A 19,046-nucleotide genomic window follows, 5' to 3' on the forward strand; every position below is an offset into this window, starting at 1 on the left:
GAATGGAAGTTGTGTGTGATCTAGAACTACATAGAGTCTGGACAAAAATCCAGGTTTACTTTCTCTCTGAGAGTCCTCCAGGCTCTGCAAATAATATCCCATCTCAGAAAAAGAACTTAACATGTTTACGAATTCCATTTGAGTCACAAGAAATGTTGTATTATTCATATTGTTCTTAAAAGGAATGTTATGATAATTTGAGAGGATTTAAATATAGTGGTGAAAACTTAGGTGCGCGATAAGAAACAAAAAGACTTTTGTATATAATTTGTCAAGCTATTGTGTTGTGGAAAAGTAGAAAAGGCTTTGAGGAATATTTTTTTTTAAATGTGGCATATATAACTTTGTCCCTGTTGTATATGGCATAGTTTGTATGTGGGAAAGTCCTCCTATTAGACATCTAATAGCTCATTTGGGGGCCACTGTTATATTAGAAGAGCTTATCTTTATATTTTTATCCATTGTCTCATTTCCCTTAGAAATCTGTGCAGTTTCCTTTCCAGGAAAAATATAATCTGATTGGATGAGCTAAGAAGCTATTTCATAATAGGCTTCTTGATAGATAGACTTAATAAACATTTATTTAGACTTACGTCATAAAGACCAAACAAATGTCATATTTTTAGAAAAAAATACAAGATGACCTTTTGAAACAAGGCTAACAATCTCCTACCAAGATGCCTAAGCGATATAGCTAATGTTACATCTCATTCGTCATGATTTACAGGCACACAAATGACATTTGTATTTGAAAAGGTCAGGATGGATGATGTTATTGCTCAGTAAGAGTAACACCGACTACAATTTAAATTAGATATTTTACAATTGCATTACTGGAAATTTTTAATGGCCGCTGGGGACAATTGATGATACTTGCATCTGAAATTTCCCCATTTGAAAATTATCACAGCCGTGTGTAATTATCTGTGATCGAGAGTGGTGAAGATGTTAGGTCTCAGAACTTTTCTTCTGGGTCGTATCTTGGGTCTATGTAAAAATCTCTTTGGGTCCACCTCTGCAGAACTTGCATGGCCCATGCTTTAAGTGTGTGTCTTAACGTTTAAAGTGTGTGTCTTAACGTTAAATCATCACAAACTCGTCTTCCAGTCAATTGATTGTTAAAAATTTAGGATCGATGGTGGGCAAACTTTTCCTGTAAAGCACTAGTTAGTACATTTTGTACGTTTTGTGTTATTCATCTCTAGAGTTGTACTGTGAAATACACAAACAAATGTGTGTCTGTGTTCCAGGAGAACTTTATTTGCAAAACCAATGGTGGCTGCATGATCTGTGTTTTGACTCCTGATGGACTATCAGAGTTCTACAGTTTTGATACATAAAAGTTATTCTGAAATCTTAACGTGCAAATTGCCAAATAATCTACCATGAACAAAATTATTCTTAGGGCTTTTTTATTTATTTATTTATTTATTTTTTTAAGGAAAGCCAGTCCCTCGTTCCTCTTTACCCAAGCTTTTTCTGAAGAGCATAGTATTTCTGTGAAATATCGTTAAGTAGTTTTGTGGTAAGTTTGGGATAGTTTCATGGTGAATTTGGGAAATACCGACTTAAAAAAGCATAACAGGTTTCTCTGGAGGAGAATGTGCAGGAACTTTTAATATAATGAAATGGACCATAGAGCAAAAGGAGAAAGGAAAAAAAAATTAAAACTTATCTGGTGTGTGAGCCTTTTTCTTTTTTTGTTTTTAACAAAACATTTTACACTGAATCATCAGTGGGACACAGTTTGCAAGAAAATTAACTTCAGTTTAATTTGTGAGGGAGTAGGTAGTAATTTAATTATTTAAAATGTTACCTTAAGGTTTTTTGGTTGATGTTTCTTTATAGAATTGGCAATTATCCATGTTAGTTCATAAGAAAATTGTGAGGTAACTCACAATATCTGTCATATAAATCTTTGCCTTTAAAGAAGGTTTGGAAATAAGAGAAAATAAAAGAATCGAAAGGAAAATTGACATTGTTGTCTTCATACTAATGATAACTTCACAAGTAAAAGCACCCTACTGGTTCAAAGGACCCCTCACAATTACACTTCCATGTTATAATGTTTGGGGACATTTAGGTAATGGAATCTCTTTATACCTTTTTCACTGCAGCCTGTTAGTGAAAACAATTTTAATAATATTAAAAATAATGTGATTTAATGAAAGTATACCCAGAAATATTTAAGTAAATTTTTCTTTTGTTAACTCAATCTCTAAACTTTTAATTTTTTAAAAATGTCATTTTTATTAACAACACAGTAAAAAATAGATGTTGACAAGGATGTGAAGAAAAGGGAATCCTCTTACACTGTTGATGGGAAAGCAAACTGGTGCAGCCGCTCTGGAAAACAGTATGGAGGTTTCTCAGAAAGTTAAAAGTAGAACGACCCGGTGAGCCAGTAATTGCACTACTAGGTATTTTTTTTAAATATATGAAATTTATTGTCTAATTGGTTTCCATACAACACCCAGTGCTCATCCCAACAGGTGCCTTCCTCAATACCCACCACCCACCTTCCCCTCCCTCCCACCCCCCATCAGCCCTCAGTTTATTCTCAGTTTTTAAGAGTCTCTTATGCTTTGGTTCTCTCCCACTCTAACCTCTTTTTTTTCCTTCCCCTTCCCCATGGACTTCTGTTAAGTTACTCAGGATCCACATAAGAGTGAAAACATATGGTGTCTGTCTTTCTCTGTATGGCTTATTTCACTTAGCATAGCACTCTCCAGTTCCATCCACGTTGCTACAAAGGGCCATATTCCATTCTTTCTCATTGCCACGTAGTACTCCATTGTGTATATAAACCACAATTTCTTTATCCATTCATCAGTTGATGGACATTTAGGCTCTTTCCATAATTTGGCTATTGTTGAGAGTGCTGCTATGAACATTGGGGTACAAGTGTCCCTATGCATCAGCACTCCTGTATCCCTTGGGTAAATTCCTAGCATGCACTACTAGGTATTTATCCAAGGGATACAGGTGTGCTGTTTCAAAGGGGCATATTAAGTACATATTAAATATAACCAAAGGTCCTAAATTATTGAAAAAATTAATGAACTTGAGAAAAAATATGATTGCACTTTCTTACAAATGATTCTTTCATATCTCTTGTCCACCACCCATCACACACTGTCAGCTTCTTTCTTCCTTGCTGGTGATTATAGCATAATGCTATCATATTCCATATTATGCACAAACTATATGTTCATGTTCAAATGGCTCTTTACTTATACATACTTACTTTTTTTAGTTCTGCTGATATTTTTTATTTGTAATAATTGTTTGACTTATTTTTTGTTTAGGATGAGATGTATTCTATTTTTCCATAAAATTAATAAAAGTATATTTCTATTAATGATTTTTATTCAATATATTTCTATTAATGGCCTTTATCCATTGGCAGAAGAAAATATCAGAATCGTTGGACTGAGGGATAGATGTGATATGTTTCGTTTCTATCAGTGTTTGTCAAATATTCCTAGTTAAATTGAAAATTCTAAAATGCGGCTCTTACATCTTCCCAAAGACATAGTGTTATGCTGGGTATTTGGTAGACTGATGAGATGAATCCTCCTCAAGGCGCAGCTCATGCGGCTTTCCTGGGGATCACAATTCTTGAGGAATTTCATTTAGAAAAAAACAATCTCAATGAAAAGGCTTCTTTATAATGAAGCCTTGTTGGAAATTACAGCAACAGAAACAATGGGCAGAATGCACGAGGACTTGACTTTAAGTTCTCGCCATTGTGGTTATACTAGTTATATCACCATTCTCAATTTAGTTAACTTTCCCAAGCCTCATTTAGCTAATCTTCTAAATGATAATAATAGGACCAATTTTTCAATATCACTGAGAAACTTAAGTGAGATAATTAAATTACACAGGTAGAGGAAAAATGTGTCATGTTTCTACATCCCAGATGGACAAAACAAGCACAAGTCAACAAATAAATACATGAAAAAATTAACTAGTGAATAAAGAGCAAACAAAGTGTCAAAGACCTTAGAAGAGAGAAAATTATCTTTAACTAATGGATGTCAATAAAGAAGGAGGTGGTGTAAGAAGTGGGTATCCCTTTACTGACTGTTTTAAATAGAAAACAATGCAATATATATCAAGTATAAAAGAAAATATCTGAATAAATGCAGGTGGGCATGTGATGGGTAGAGAGAAAGACACATTAAGGAAGAGAAATTAGGTATGTGTGGCAAATCAGGAGAGAGTGTTTTGAAGAAAGTTGTAAAGGTAAATTTACATAGATCTGAGCTGATCATGCTATCATAATTATTTTAAATTTCATTTAATAAAGATAAAAACTGGATGGTATCAGCTTCTAGTAGCAGAAGCTCTAGGATATCATGATTAACTGGATGTGCATTAAAAGAAGGTAAAATTGGGGCACCTGAATGGCTCAGTCGGTTGAGCGTCTGACTTTGGCTCAGGTCATGAGCCTATGGTTTGCGGGTTCAAGCCCCATGTCGGACTCTGTGCTGACAGCTCAGAGCCTGGACCCTGCTTCAGATTCTGTGTCTCTCTCTCTCTCTCTACCCCTCCCCTGCTCATGCTCTCTCTCTCTCTCTCTCTCTCTCTCTCCCTCTCAAAAATAAATACTAAAAAGCATTAAAATTTTTTTTTGAAAAAAAGAAGGTAAAATTGGAGTAAAGTTTTCTTCAGTGTTGCCTGGGATATACGTGATAGTAATAACAGAAAAGGGAGAACAGTAAGAGGTGCAGATTTTAGTCCCAGAACTGGAAAAATAAAGATTAATATAGAATAGCATAAATATATGTATGAAACCAAATAATTTAAAAACACATAGAAATTGCGTAAAGTCATATATTGGGACTTGCTTATTTTTGAATGGGCTAAGATCCTTTAATTATAAACACATTTTGTAATTTCAAGTTTATTTACCCAATGAGATAGCATTTAAAAAGCAAAATAAAGCCTTGATTAGTTGACCCAAGTGATGTGTGATGGTAATCCACTGTGTGGAATGGCTGACTCCACCGTATTCTGTTTTGTTAATTACAATAAGATAACAGCAGCTTTTAAATTTCTATCTCTGTAAGAAGTTAAGCAATCACAAAACTGTACAGATGAATTCTCAATCATTCAGTCCAAATTCTTTATTTCACAGATACCCAGATGACTTACTGAAGGAATCAGAGCATGCTCTCCAAAATGTGAGTTGGTAATCTTTTCAAAACATGATTTAAAACTATTTCATTTTCTTGTAGAAAACATCACAGTATATGGTGATAAAGTGCATAAAATCTGTTAGCATTAAGAGAATTCAGAAATCCTTCCTACCTCCCCAGTGATCCCTTAGGCAGGTTTTCAATGCTGTACCCAGGGTTTATGAAGTTTATGCACTTACTAAAAGACTGAAGTTATGAATGTGTCAGTCTCTCAAAAAAAAAAAAAAAAAGCATCAGTCTCTCTTTGCAGAGTAAAAATCCAAGAAAGAAAATTGGGAAGAATCTTAATGATAAAAACAACAGTGTATATGATTACTTTATGCAAAATATATATGCAAAAATGAAAAAAAAGAAAAAAATCTGAGTTATCAAATAAACTCCATGGCAAAAAAACCCCACAAAAAACAGAAAACAACATGCTCACACATACACACACAAAACAAACAAGAACAACAACAAAAAAACCCTACTAACCTGATTTTAAAATGGGCAAGGAATTTGAATAGGTATTTCTCCATAGAAAACAAACAGGTATAAGAAAATCTGCTCAACATAATCATCAAGGAAATGGATATCAAAACCACAATGAGATATCACCTCACCCTGTTAGGAGGGCTACTATCAAACAAAAAAAAATGAAAGACAAGGGGCGCCTGGGTGGCTCAGTCGGTTAAGCGGCCGACTTCGGCTCAGGTCATGATCTCACGGTCTGTGAGTTCAAGCCCTGCGTCTGGCTCTGTGCTGACAGCTCAGAGCCTGGAGCCTGTTTTGGATTCTGTGTCCCCCTTTCTCTGACCCTCCCCCATTCATGCTCTGTCTCTCTCTGTCTCAAAAATAAATAAACGTTAAAAAAAAAACATGAAAGACAAGTGTGCACTAGAATGTAAGGAAATTGGAATCCTCTACACCTTATTGGTAGGAATCCAAAATGGTATAGTCACTAAGGAAAACAATATGGAGCTTCCTCAAAAAAATAAAAAATAAAGCTACCATATGATTCAATAATCCTACTTCTGGGCATTTATCCAAACAATTTAAAGAGATATTAGCACTTCCATGTTCACTGTAGTACTATTCACAATGGCCAAGATGTGGAAACAACCTAAATATCCATCGATGGATGAAAGGAGAAAGAAAATGCAGCATATACATATAATAGAACATTATTCAACCTAAAAAAATAAAAAGGAAATCCTACCATTGTGACAGTATGGAGCCATCTTGAAAACATTATGTTAGGGGCACCTGCGTGTCTCAGGTCATGATCTCGCGGTTTGTGGGTTTGAGTCCTACATAGAGCTCTGTGCTGACAACTCAGAGCCTGGAGGCTGCTTCGGATTCTGTGTCTCCCCCTCTCTCTGCCCCTCCCTGACTCATGCTCTGTCTCTGTTTCTCAAAAATAAACAAACATTGAAAGAAAGAAAAAAAAAAAAACGAAAACATTATGCTAGGTGAAATCAGCCAGTCTTAGAAAGAAAAATAATGTGGATTCCCCTTGTAAGAGGTATCTACCATAGGCAAATGCATAGTGTAGTGAACTATTACCTACTCACCAGACATATTTAGTCAAAAGCCAAGAAAGGCTGCACCTTTTCAAAGACGTTAGGGGTGCCTGGGTGGCGCAGTTGGTTAAGCGTCCGACTTCAGCCAGGTCACGATCTCGCGGTCCGTGAGTTCGAGCCCCGCGTCAGGCTCTGGGCTGATGGCTCGGAGCCTGGAGCCTGTTTCCGATTCTGTGTCTCCCTCTCTCTCTGCCCCTCGCCCGTTCATGCTCTGTCTCTCTCTGTCCCAAAAATAAATAAACGTTGAAAAAAAATTAAAAAAAAAAAAAGACCACAAGTAGCATAAATGTTTGCCAGTAAGAAACAGTGTAAACATAGTGCTATCCAAATTCTATGGAGTAATCTCCAAAATATTGTAAGAAAACCAAAGAGGTGTGCCTGGGTGGCTCAGTCGGTTAGATGTCCAACTTTGGCTCAGATCATGATCTCATGGTTCATGGGTTTGAGCCCCATGGGTTTGAGCTGACAGCTCAGAGCCTGGAGTCTGCTTCAGATTCTGTGTCTGCCTCTCTCTCTGCTTCTCCCCTGCTGACGCTCTGTCTCTCTCTCTCTCTCAAAAAAAAATTAAAAAAAATGAAAAGAAATATTGTGCCCATGGTTATTAAAAAAAAAAGAGAAAGGAAAAAAATAGGAAAAACATTAGAAGCCAAAGAGAGCCTATATTTCTCTAACTATACCTTAATTTGTGAAGTTGACTTTATAACTTGTAAATACATATATGTATGGATAGATAAAACTATGTGGAACATTTATGACCTCAAAGTCAAATACAGATACAAAAATTAACATATATTTCAAAAAATTAATTGAATTGTAAAATTAAAGCCAAAATGAAATAAATATCCTGTGTATCAAGATGGCAAAAAATCCCAGAAAAGAATATTTCAAATGATTTTACAAAATAGTAATTTGTACTCCTCCTACTATGCACTATTTTAAGAACAGATAACTGGAGAAAAGGTTTTTTTCTTTCTTAAACATTTGCTTAGCTATTTAAAATCCTTTGTACTTCCAAACAAATGTTTTAATTATTGCACATGCACACGCATGCATACACACACACAGGAATACGCACTGCTGTTGGGATTTTTATGACATTTCATATTATCTTTATCTTTCACTTTATTAATGTCTCTTTACATAATTAAATTTTAAATGTTTAAGTTATTATGTCATATATCGTTTCACTAATTATCATAAATTTCATAATTCGATGCAATATTATCATCATTAGAGAAAATAGATGCAAACTAAATCAAACATATCAAATACAAAACCCTATTCTCCCAAATTTAATCTTGAGATATAAGTATGAATTAGGGTATATTTTCTCCAAAACAAACACAAATAGTAGCAAAGAACACCCATAAACCAGACTACGGTATCTGAAAAACTACTTCCCAATAAAAAATACAAAGATGTATGAAAAAAATGGCTGATTCCAAGAATGGGGGAAGCACACAAGATAAGCCTGATCCCCATAACATGGTGGATCAGAATGCAAAGTAGTTATGAAAATCGACTGAGGGTCCAGGAACAAAGGTAAAGAGACTACTATTGGCCAAAAATAGGACTACTTAGGAAGCAGTGAAAGTAATAGTCTTAAAGTGAATTGTATCAAATACATCTAAATCTAAGTATTTATAATAGTTTGCAGACCAAAACAAAAAACAAAAAACAAAAAACAAAAACAAACAAAAAGAACACCTCATTGGCTACTTTCCTAAAAAATAGTACTTATGGGAGGAAAAGTCGAATTTTTACCCTGTGTTGTATGACCTCTGACCTCAGGGTATTCAAATAGTTAAGGGAGATGTTTTTTGTTTTTTTTTTACAAAAAATATTCATATAATAAATTAAGAAAAATAGTTGAATTAATATCTCACAGTTTTGTAAACCCCAGCAAAATAATGTAATGACAACATGTTTCTTAATGACAACAACAACAAAAAAGTACGGGGAAAACAAAAAGGTAGGGAGTAAAAATGAGATTAAAAATATTTAAAGTGAGAAAATCTTGATTAGATCCTGATTCAAAGAATCCATTTTTGAGATTTCTGGGGAAACTTGAATCGTCACTGACTGTTAGTGATAATTGTTTAGTGTGTTTTTAAGGATATGGTTATGGTATCATTTTTATGTTGTTGTTAAAGTCTAATCTTTTATTGATACTACTGAACTATTTGCAGGTGAAATGGAATGGAAGCCTAGGATCTACTGGAACATAATACCTTGCCAGGGAGAAGATGGTATGGGATGGCCATGGGATAGTAGTTGTTGAAACTGGATGACGTGTCCACGGAGAAGAAAGGCTCTATTGCATTCTTTCTCTATTTTTATGTATTTGAAATCTCTCAAAATATTTCTTACAGTATTCTCTCCCCTTTAAGATAAGATAGTCTGTCCACCCTAGTGCCAAACTCCGTAGATAGGCGTGTAGCTCCAATGTGTTAGTTTTCTATGATGACATGTAATTTGATTCATTGTTATTGATTTTATACAATTTAATGGCAACATTATTTATATTTTTGGCTCCATTCCAGTTTGTTATTTTTTGAGAGAAAGAGCGCAAGTGGGGGAGAGGCAGAGAGAGAGAGAGGGAGAGAGAAAATCCCAAACGGGTTCTGTGCGTGGTCAGCGTTCAGAGCCCAATGGCAGGGCTCGAACCCATGAAACCATGCGTTCGTGACCTGAACCAAAATCAAGAGTCAATCGCTTAACCAACTAGGCCACCCTGGTGCCCCAGCTATATTCCAGTTTTTACAAAGAATGTAGTATACTAGAAAGAACAAGTGCTTTGGCTTCCGACAGTTCTGGGTATGAATCACGGCTCTAACACTTACCAGCTATGTGATTGATTTTTCAGAGTTTACTTAATCCCTGAGCCTCTGTGTGCCATCTGTGTAACAAAAATATAATAAATGGAATGCTGTATGTATTTTGGCAAGATTTCCTAGCTTAACTTCACCTCTGGTTTCAGAAAAATCTGAGAACATATGCGTCTGTCAGTTTGGGTTGCTGTTACCAAAATACCATAGACTGGCTGGCTTCAACAATACACAATTTTTTCTCACGCTTCCAGAGGCTAGGAAGTTCGACATCCAGGTGCCAGTAGATTTGACTCATGGTGAAGGCCCTCTTTCCAGATTGTGGATGCTGATGGTCACCTTCTTCTATAGCCTCACGTGCTGGAGAAAGGAAATCCTGGTATTTTCTTCTCTTTTTCTAAAGGCTCCACATCCTATATCACCACCTTGGAGATTAGTGCTTCAATATATGAATTTCAGAGGGACACAATAATTGTGCATAAAACTATGAAAAATAGAACAGTAGTACATCCAATTTCCTTGCAATGGAGGGTTTGGAGCCGCTGCTAAAAGAACATGTTCTTCGGGGAGAAAGAAGTAGATATGCCAATAGGGCCACTTCAGGTGGCTGGTTGTTGAAGAGGATGGAATTCGTGATGCAGAGAATAGTGGCGGTATATTGAGAGGTCTAAACCTCCACCATTCACCTGGCACATGTGTAAGTAATAACATGATCGCAGAAAGAACTATTTAACGGAAATACTCTCTGACCTTGAGAGCACAAGATGTGATCTTTGAGACCTCCTCTGCAAAACTGTAACACTAAATGAGCAAGAGAGGAAATTCTGCCCACTTTGAAACAAGGTAACTGGCAGTCAGATGTCTTGAGGATATTGATGTGATTATAAAGTGTGATGGTAGAAAGGGGTTGCTAAATGGACCTCATGGTTTTTGTCATTTATTTCACTAAAAGTTATATGTTTATACCTATTGTATACCATTATATTTGTAGTCATAGTGGTGATTTTGGTAGGCTAGAAATATGAAGACAAAAGGTGGCTTCAACCTGCAAAAGCTTACTATTTTACTTGTTATTTTAAAATATTATATCACATTTGAGAACTATTTCTTTTAATGTCAAGGACAAGGATACTATTATACCGCAGGTACTAGTCAAGCAATTAAGAATGAGACAACATAATGGGTAAACATTTTAAAAAGTTGGCATAAAATTATCATTAGTTTTCAATATTTTTGTACGCTTGAAATTCTAAAAATAATTACATGTAAAATTAGTACAAAAAGTGAGATAATTTTGTGAAGTGGCTAGGTATAAAATTAATATGCAGAAAAAAAGAGCCTGCATGATTGTAAATAATAATCAGGAGTTACAATGGATGGAAAACAAGACAGTTTCAAGTACTTAAGAATAAATTTAAGAAGAAAAGCAGAAAATCTGTATGAAGAAGAATGTAAAATACCGATCAAGGGCAAGAAAAAATATCATCATAGGAATGGAAGAGCTTGGAGAAGACATAAAGCTCCATGCATGTGGAGCCCCATTCATTGACTCCATTCATATGACTCTCATATTATTCCAGTTCTCCAGAGAAATAGAAACAATACAATACGTGCCTAAATAGGAGATTTATTGTAAGTAAGTGGATCATGTGATTACACTAGTTAATGAGTACAAAATACACAGTGTGAGTGAGCAGACTGGAGATCTAGGAGAACTGATGAAGCCAACCAGCTGTTTTCTGGAGCATTGGGAGGCTGGCCTTTTTGTTACATGCAAGACTTCAACTGATTGGATGAGGCCCATCCACACTATGGAGAACAATCTGCTGTACTCAGAGTTCACCAAATTAAACATTAATGTCATCCAAAAAACACCTACCAGGTGGACAAATAAAATTAATAATAACTTTGCTCTCTCTCTCTCTCTCTTTCTCTCTCTCTCTCTCTCTCCCTCTCTTGAGAGAGGGGAGGGGCAGAAGGAGAAGAGAGAGAATCTCAATCAGGCTCCACACCCAACACAGAGCCCAATGCCAGCCTCAATCTCAGGACCATGAGATCTTTCATGACCTTAGTGGAAATCAAGTGTCAGATGCTTAACTGACTGAGCCACCCACGTGCCCCTCTCAGTTTTTGAGTAGTTTCCTTTTTTTCAGTGTTTATGAGATATATAATATTGCATAAATTTAAAGTGTACAAAATGTGCTGAATTGATGCACTTAAATGTTGTGAAATGATTACAACTATAGCATTAGCTAACACCTTGCATCAACTCACACAATAACCTTTTTTCTAATGATGATATATTTAAGATTTACTCTCGTAGCAACTTGCGAGTGTACGATACAGTATGGTTAAGTATAGTCATCTGACTTTATATTAGATCCCTGAAAGTTATTCACCTTATAACTAAATGTTTTACCCTTTGACCAGCATCTCCCCCTTTCCTCCACCCCCAGGTTGGTAACTATATTGTGCCCTCTGCATGTAGGAGTTTGGTTATAATTTTTTTTTTAATTCGTGAAAAAAGATCTGTTTACCAACATGATTCAGTACATCTTATCTCACAATTGTAATAGTTCTTTCAAAAGGTGGAAACAAAGATGTCTGTTGTAATATAATCTTGTGAAAAATAAGATGAGAGTAGAAGTCATTGGAAGAGCCTCCTAGGAAAGTCCTTTGTAAGAGAAGGGCCTCTCACTGGCATGCCCTTTCACTTATTCCTAAAATGAAGATGGTGGTGGTAAAGCAGCTGTTATGTAACCATGAGGTGACAAGATGGAGGATATAAACCACCATCCCAAGATGACTGAGTGGAAGTTTTGACAGTACTGTGTCACTGACCACATTCTCAAACCACCATATTGGCCCCAGATGAAATACTTTTCAGTTCTTGTTACATGAGAAAAATTAAAATCAATTTAGATACGATCATTACTTAGATCTTCTCATACATTCAGACAGGTTGATGTCTAATATAGAAAAGTGCATTGCCTTGTTTTAGTTACCTTATTTAGTTAGGTCAATTGTCCTCAACTATCCCTTCTCCATCCTCACCAAGGTTGTCCCTTAGGACGGTCTCAGACAGTCCAAGTGATGGTGACTCATGGTCACCCTGGTAAATAAGGGAAAGACTTCAGAGTGTGTGCCCCTGTATGTTCAAGGCAAACCTAGACTTATTTCAGCAGTATCCATTTGAAAAAAAAAAAGATTTGTAAAAATCATACAAATTTTTACAGCTTATACCAGGGTACTACTCTGTCCTTTTTTTAGAGTCTGGAATGATGACTATTGTTCTCATCCCTTCTCCTCTTAAAATTTTCTCCTGGCTATAATTCAGCTAAACCAACATAGCATAGCTATTTTTAGTTGGAATCGCTTTTATGTGATTCCCCCCCTTCTTTTCACAATGAACACATTAGTGTCCAATACTAATATTTAGGAAGTTTTTCTAAACATTTCACAGATTTTTCTCTCAGCTTTAGAATAGATGGGAGCCATTCAGAGATTGAGAGAAACCAAAGTTTTGCACATTTTCCAACAAAAGAAATTATAATAAAAAATTAGTTACGAGCAGAAACATCGTTTCTTGCCTGTTAATTATCCATGTTCAAATCCAGTTAAAAATACCTCACCCACTGTATTCTTTATTCCTTATTTTTATCCAGAGAATAATTAATGTTGTAATATGCTGTAAAGAAAGGCTGCTGTCCTATACCTTTTTGAAGGAATGAAAGCTGAAAAGAGGGGGTGAAAATGATTTGTTTAGCTCGGTTCGAGGTGAAATTGCTTTAATTTTTCCAGCTGCATTGCTGCAGTAATTTAAAAGCCTGAGCACGTCTCTCTGTATCATTAAAACAAAACTGGAATTAATACACAGCCCACTCAATCCATACCATAAAGCAGTCAAGGAAATGCTGATGGTGGTTGAGCTATTGATACCTGGTTAGGTTTTATAAACTAATAGAGTATATATCGTCAACAATAATGCTGATAATGAATTGATGATGTTACGCTTAAACAAAGAAAATGACTTGCCTGAAACATTTGCTATTTGAGAAATCACTGTTTCTTTCACTTCATGCCTAAAGCATGGATATGGGCGGGGAAAATAGTACCCACGAGAGGAGATACTATCACATCAGTAACCTCAAATGCGAAATGTGTCAGCCAGATAGAACATTTGGGTTCTACAAAAGCATTGTTAGAACATACCATTTTCTAGTGGGGATGTGTTAATTTTAAGTTCTCGGCATTACAGACAAAGCTCCCTCTCTACAAAACTATCTCTGCTTTGAATAGTGTAAGGAGCCTCATATTGTTTTGTACGCCTCTCCTTTAAGGTGTGTGTGTGTGTGTGTGTGTGTGTGTACAACCCAACAATTTCAATTCTATAGATATCTATAGATAATCTGGCATGGGTGCATAGAAGACATATATAAGAATGTTTGTTGTAATATCTAAAAAAAGTGGAAACAGCCTAATGTCATCAATAACAGAATGATTATATGAATAATCATACATTCATTCAATGAATAGTATGCACAGTGAAAATAAATCAACAAGCCATGCGTGTCAACCATGATGAATCCTAAAAATGTGATATTAAGAAAAGGAAGCGAATTATGTTTGAAACTTTATGGTATTTTCACAAATGCATAAAGTTCAAAAGCAGTTAATACAGCTCAAAAGAATGCTCGACATGAATTTAAGGAGAACAGCTGCTTGTAGGGAGCAACTGTAAGGGATATGATGAAAGGGGTAGAAAAAGGCTTCCAAAATACAGTAAATATTCAAATTTTTAAAATTTTTTTGGTGGAAACAGAAATGTTTCTTACGTACAAAATGGAAATCATATATAAAATGTAAAACACTGCTATTGGCTCTCTTTTCCTCTCTTTTCATGATATCATGAAATAAATTTTCACAAAGTGCCATATATTACTATTATTCCATTTTCTGTAAAGCCAAGCTTAGGCACATATTAATATTGCCAAGGTCACAGAGAGTGAATTACTTAAGGTAACACAGCTGGCAGGTTTCAGAACCCTGATCCAGACCTTCCTAATTTGAGGGCAGAGCAAATGCCTTTAATGCCATGATTATGGACATTCTGCCCTCATTGCCACATCTAAGCACATGCATGATTTTAATGTGGTTGCAATCATTTTACGTCCTGAATTTTAGGTAACATTGCATTCAAGAAAGTAGTGTGCATCATGAATAGCTTTTGAAAATATCCATAATATTGGTTACACATTATTTAATCCTGTCCTGCCATACTTTATTTAAATAACTTGTTTATTTCCAATGCCTCAATATAATATTGTTTGGGGGACATCCTTAAACATATCCTCTATTTTTACAGCGTAATTTGTAGAAATGTAATTACAGTAAAAAATACATAATTTTAAAATTCTAATTGTTCTCTAAAGAATCTTTTATCAGTCAGTATTCTCACTAGCAGTTTATGAGAGAACAAGCATTTCGAAAATTTGAGGATCCTCTGGGTGGCTCAGTTGGTTGAGTGCCCAACTTAGGCTCAGGTCATGATGTCACTGTTTCTGAGTTCAGCCTTGCGTCTGGCTCTCTGCTGTCAGCACAGAGCCTGCTTCAGATCCTCTGTCCCCTTCCCCCAGCCCTCCCCGGTGCGCGCGCGTGTGTACACATATGCGGACTTTCTCTCTGTCTTAAAAATATTTAGAAAAGAGAAAATTTGGCACCTCATGATCACATAGTATTTGTTTTCATTTCATCTGCATACATTTAATAAACAATGATTTGGAATTTTTATATTCTTACTGATCTTCCTTTCTTTTGATGATCTTAGACTTCTTTTCTGTAGATGTATTACCATTTGCATTTGTGTTTGATAAGACAATTTTCCTTAAAAAAGATACTAATTCTTTTTCATGGTTGTCTGTTTTGCTATTGTACATATATCATTTAATTTTACTTTTGACTTTGTGTTTTTATAATCTTTGAAAATCTATGTCGCTTTAAAAGAATTTTAATATGTTTAGGAAATACTTTCCTTCACAAAATTCCATATATAGACACATCTTTTTCTTTATATTTTTTAAACTATAAGTTCAGATATAAGATGTGAATGACATTTTTTATATTATTTCTTAATTTTTTGACAATGTTTTGTGCTTTTTTTAAATTTTATTTTAGAGAGAGAGAAAGTATGAGCCACAGAGAAGTACAGAGGGAGAGAGAGAGAGGGAGAGGAAGAGAATCTTAAGAAGGATCCCCGCTCAGCATGGAGCCTGACTTGGGTTTAATCCCATGGCCCTGGGATCATGACCTGAGCCAAAATTAAGATCCGGATGGTCAACAGACTGAGCCATGCAGGTGGCCCAAATTTTCAGCAATGTTTGACAATTACTGAATTTAATTAATTTGGGTATTTTAAAACTTATGCATATATATATATATGTATATATACATATATATATATATATATATATATATAATGTACACATTGGTCAATTTCTGAGCTGTCATTCTTTTCCACTGTTTTCTCTGTCAACTTTTGCCCCAAGGACCTTTAAATCGTCAACTCATCTATCAATTTTTGTATCAATACTATATTGTTTTTTAACATATTGGTAGACCAAATCATAATTCTTTTGGTAGAAGATTCTATATTTCTAGAATATTCAGCATTATAAATTTAGTAGCATCATCAATTTGCACTGCACTCCATTTTCAATTCTTCACCTAGCAGCCAGGGTGATCCTTGAATAAGTTGATCACATTTCTCAGTGTAAATATTCTAGCATGTTTTACTTCATTTTACAATTTAAACTATGCGTAGGTTACACATCTTCATGGGATATGACCACTCCACTTTGGCCCCATTTTTGGACTTAATTCTCCTTTCTCTCATTTTGCTATAGTCACTCTGGCCTTCTTTGTATTCTAGTGACAAACTAAGTATATGTCTTTCCATACAAAATACAGTTGAAATTTCATAGTTTTCAGTGTGTCTGTGCTTATGGCAAGAGTAATTTGGAGGAGAATAAACCAGCTAGCTCTTTCAGTACATTTTAATCAGAAAATACTTCACAAAATTTATAGATCTTAAACTGATGTTGGCATTAATTTAAAATCATACTACTGTTGTTTTCCAGTATTCCATGAACTAAATGTGAAACAAATTTGTAAACAGATAATAACTAAAGTCCCTGGGTCAAAAACTGATCACAAAAATGCTATGGAATTTGGGAGTGACTATATGCCCAGTTGATAATCAGGGACAGGAGAAGCTCAGAAATATGCCTTAGCCCAAGAATTTTGGAGATATTAGCTATATCACACAGGTCTCACCCTCAATTTTGTTATGGCAAAACCTATAATGCAAACACATCCAATAGTCATATTCTATCTGTGAATGGCTCTGTGTGAATTAAGCAGAAGTCACTAGCTAGCCCAAACAGTTAGAATTTTGTTTTTCTTACTAATCTTCAAAACAAATGGAAAAGGAAATTATTATCAGGCTTTGTTTATGGATGAAAAGCGTAACAAACAAATTTTCTATGCCTCAAGTATCTTTATTGGGCATAAATTTTCCTAAGCAAAACCTCAGTTCTTTAAAAAAAAAAAAAGTTGTTTAATGTTTATTTATTTTTGAGAGAGGGTGAGCAAGCATGAGTAGGGGAGTGGCAGAGACAGCGGGAGACAATCCAAAGCAGGCTCCAGGCCCTGAACTGTCAGCACAGAGCCAGAAGCAGGGCTGGAACTCAGAGTCTGTGAGATCATGACCTGTGCCGAAGTCCGACATTTAATCGACTGAGCCACCCAGGAACCCAGCAAAACTTCAGCTTTTAAGAGACATTCTCTCTCTCTCTCTTTTTTTTTTTTTTTCATTTTGATTAACTAAAATTCATTTGTAATTCAGGCTGTTATTCCACCAGAAGAAAGTAATTTAATCTAAGTTAGTTGAGGTATTTTTTGTGTGTATCCAAGGATCCACTCTCACAATATCTCCTTTCCTCGGGGTTCATATGTACTTCATGGTAGGAGTAGATTACAAAAAGGGCATTGTATCGTCATTACCCATGTGGATATGGGCTAGGCACCCAAGTCCACATCGGTTCTGAATTCATGAGGCCAGGCAGATCAAAGCCGTGATATTTGGTCTTAATTACGTGGCCACTTTAGAGCCTGCAATTTTTCAGTTATTTTGATGGTCCAGTAGAGGACATGAAAATGATATGTGACATCAAAAGCTAACATTAAGTGTTGCCATTGGTTGCAGCCGGAGCAGCTAGAGGGGTCACGGCCAACAGCGAACACACCTTCATTGCCATCAAGCCCAATGGGGTCCAGCACAGCCTTGTTAGGGAGATCAAGCGTTTTCAGCAAAAAGGATTCCATTTCATTGCTATGAGATTAATTCAGGCTTTTTAAGGAACACTGCATTGACCTAAAGAACTGACCATTCTTTGCTGGCCTGGTGAAGTCCATGCGATCAGGACCTGTGGTTGCCATGATCTTAGAGGGGCTGGATGTGGCAGAGACAGGCTGAGTGATGCTCAGGGAGACCAATCCTGTGGGCTCCATGCCTAGCATCATCTGTTGAAACTTGTGCATCCAAGCTGGCAGGAGAAGCTTATCCATGCAGCAATTCCATGGAGATTACAGAGAAGGAGATTGGCTTGCGGTTTCAGCCTGAGGAGCTGGTAGATTACAAAAGCTGAGCTCAGAACTGGATCTATGAGTGGCAAGAAAGCAGACCTCAGTGCTTTGCCCATTCCGTTCCCTGTCCCTTCCAGGGGCAGGGGACCAGGCTCTAGCAAAGCTGGTTATTTTTGATAACTTCCTTATAAACTGGAAGGGGACTCTTGGAGCTAGAAGTACTGCCTGTATGGTATCATGTGCTACTGTCAGATTAAAATGTTCATCCCAATGTTAAAAAAAAAAAAAAAAGCTAATGCTTGATAAATTTTGTTTCTGAATTTTTACAAAGTAGGGTTCCATTCTGGGAGATGGGAAACAAGTAAAAGGCAAGAAAAATTATTGAGAATGAAAAGGAAATTCATCAGTCTCCGTTTGAAATGAAACTACTGAAGAAAATAAAATCAAAGATGAAAGCTATTGTTTTTCCGATTTGTGGTTTATGGCATTGAATAAAACTAGCCTGATTGTAATACAAGTGGCCAGAATGTCAACTGAACTGTAGTTGTACTTGCCACCTTTTGAATTTATCTACCTATGTAATCTCAACCAAGAATCATCTTGGATATATGATATAATGTATGGTTTCATATGTGGATATATTAATAACCAACAAATATCCACATATAAAACTAACACATCTGAAAATCAAATGAGCTGAAAAAGTAGCTCTCAATACTCAAGTGCCCTTTGAATCCTACTGTCTTTCCTCTAATATCAAGTGCATTTCTAAATTTTGCGCTTATGAGTCTTCTGCTTTTAAAAAT

General features: G+C 35.8%; 1 pseudogene; it reads left to right on the forward strand.

The window, feature by feature from the left end:
- Nucleotides 1-18,398, forward strand: part of LOC124507296 (nucleoside diphosphate kinase A-like) — a 28,675-nt pseudogene extending 10,277 nt beyond the window's left edge.
- The last annotated feature ends 648 nt before the right edge of the window (nucleotides 18,399-19,046 follow it).

This window comes from Lynx rufus, unplaced genomic scaffold (genome assembly GCF_022079265.1).
Source record: "Lynx rufus isolate CCGP_SWC_20201006 ecotype Redwood Valley unplaced genomic scaffold, mLynRuf1.p SCAF_11, whole genome shotgun sequence".
NCBI classification, from domain to species: domain Eukaryota; kingdom Metazoa; phylum Chordata; class Mammalia; order Carnivora; family Felidae; genus Lynx; species Lynx rufus.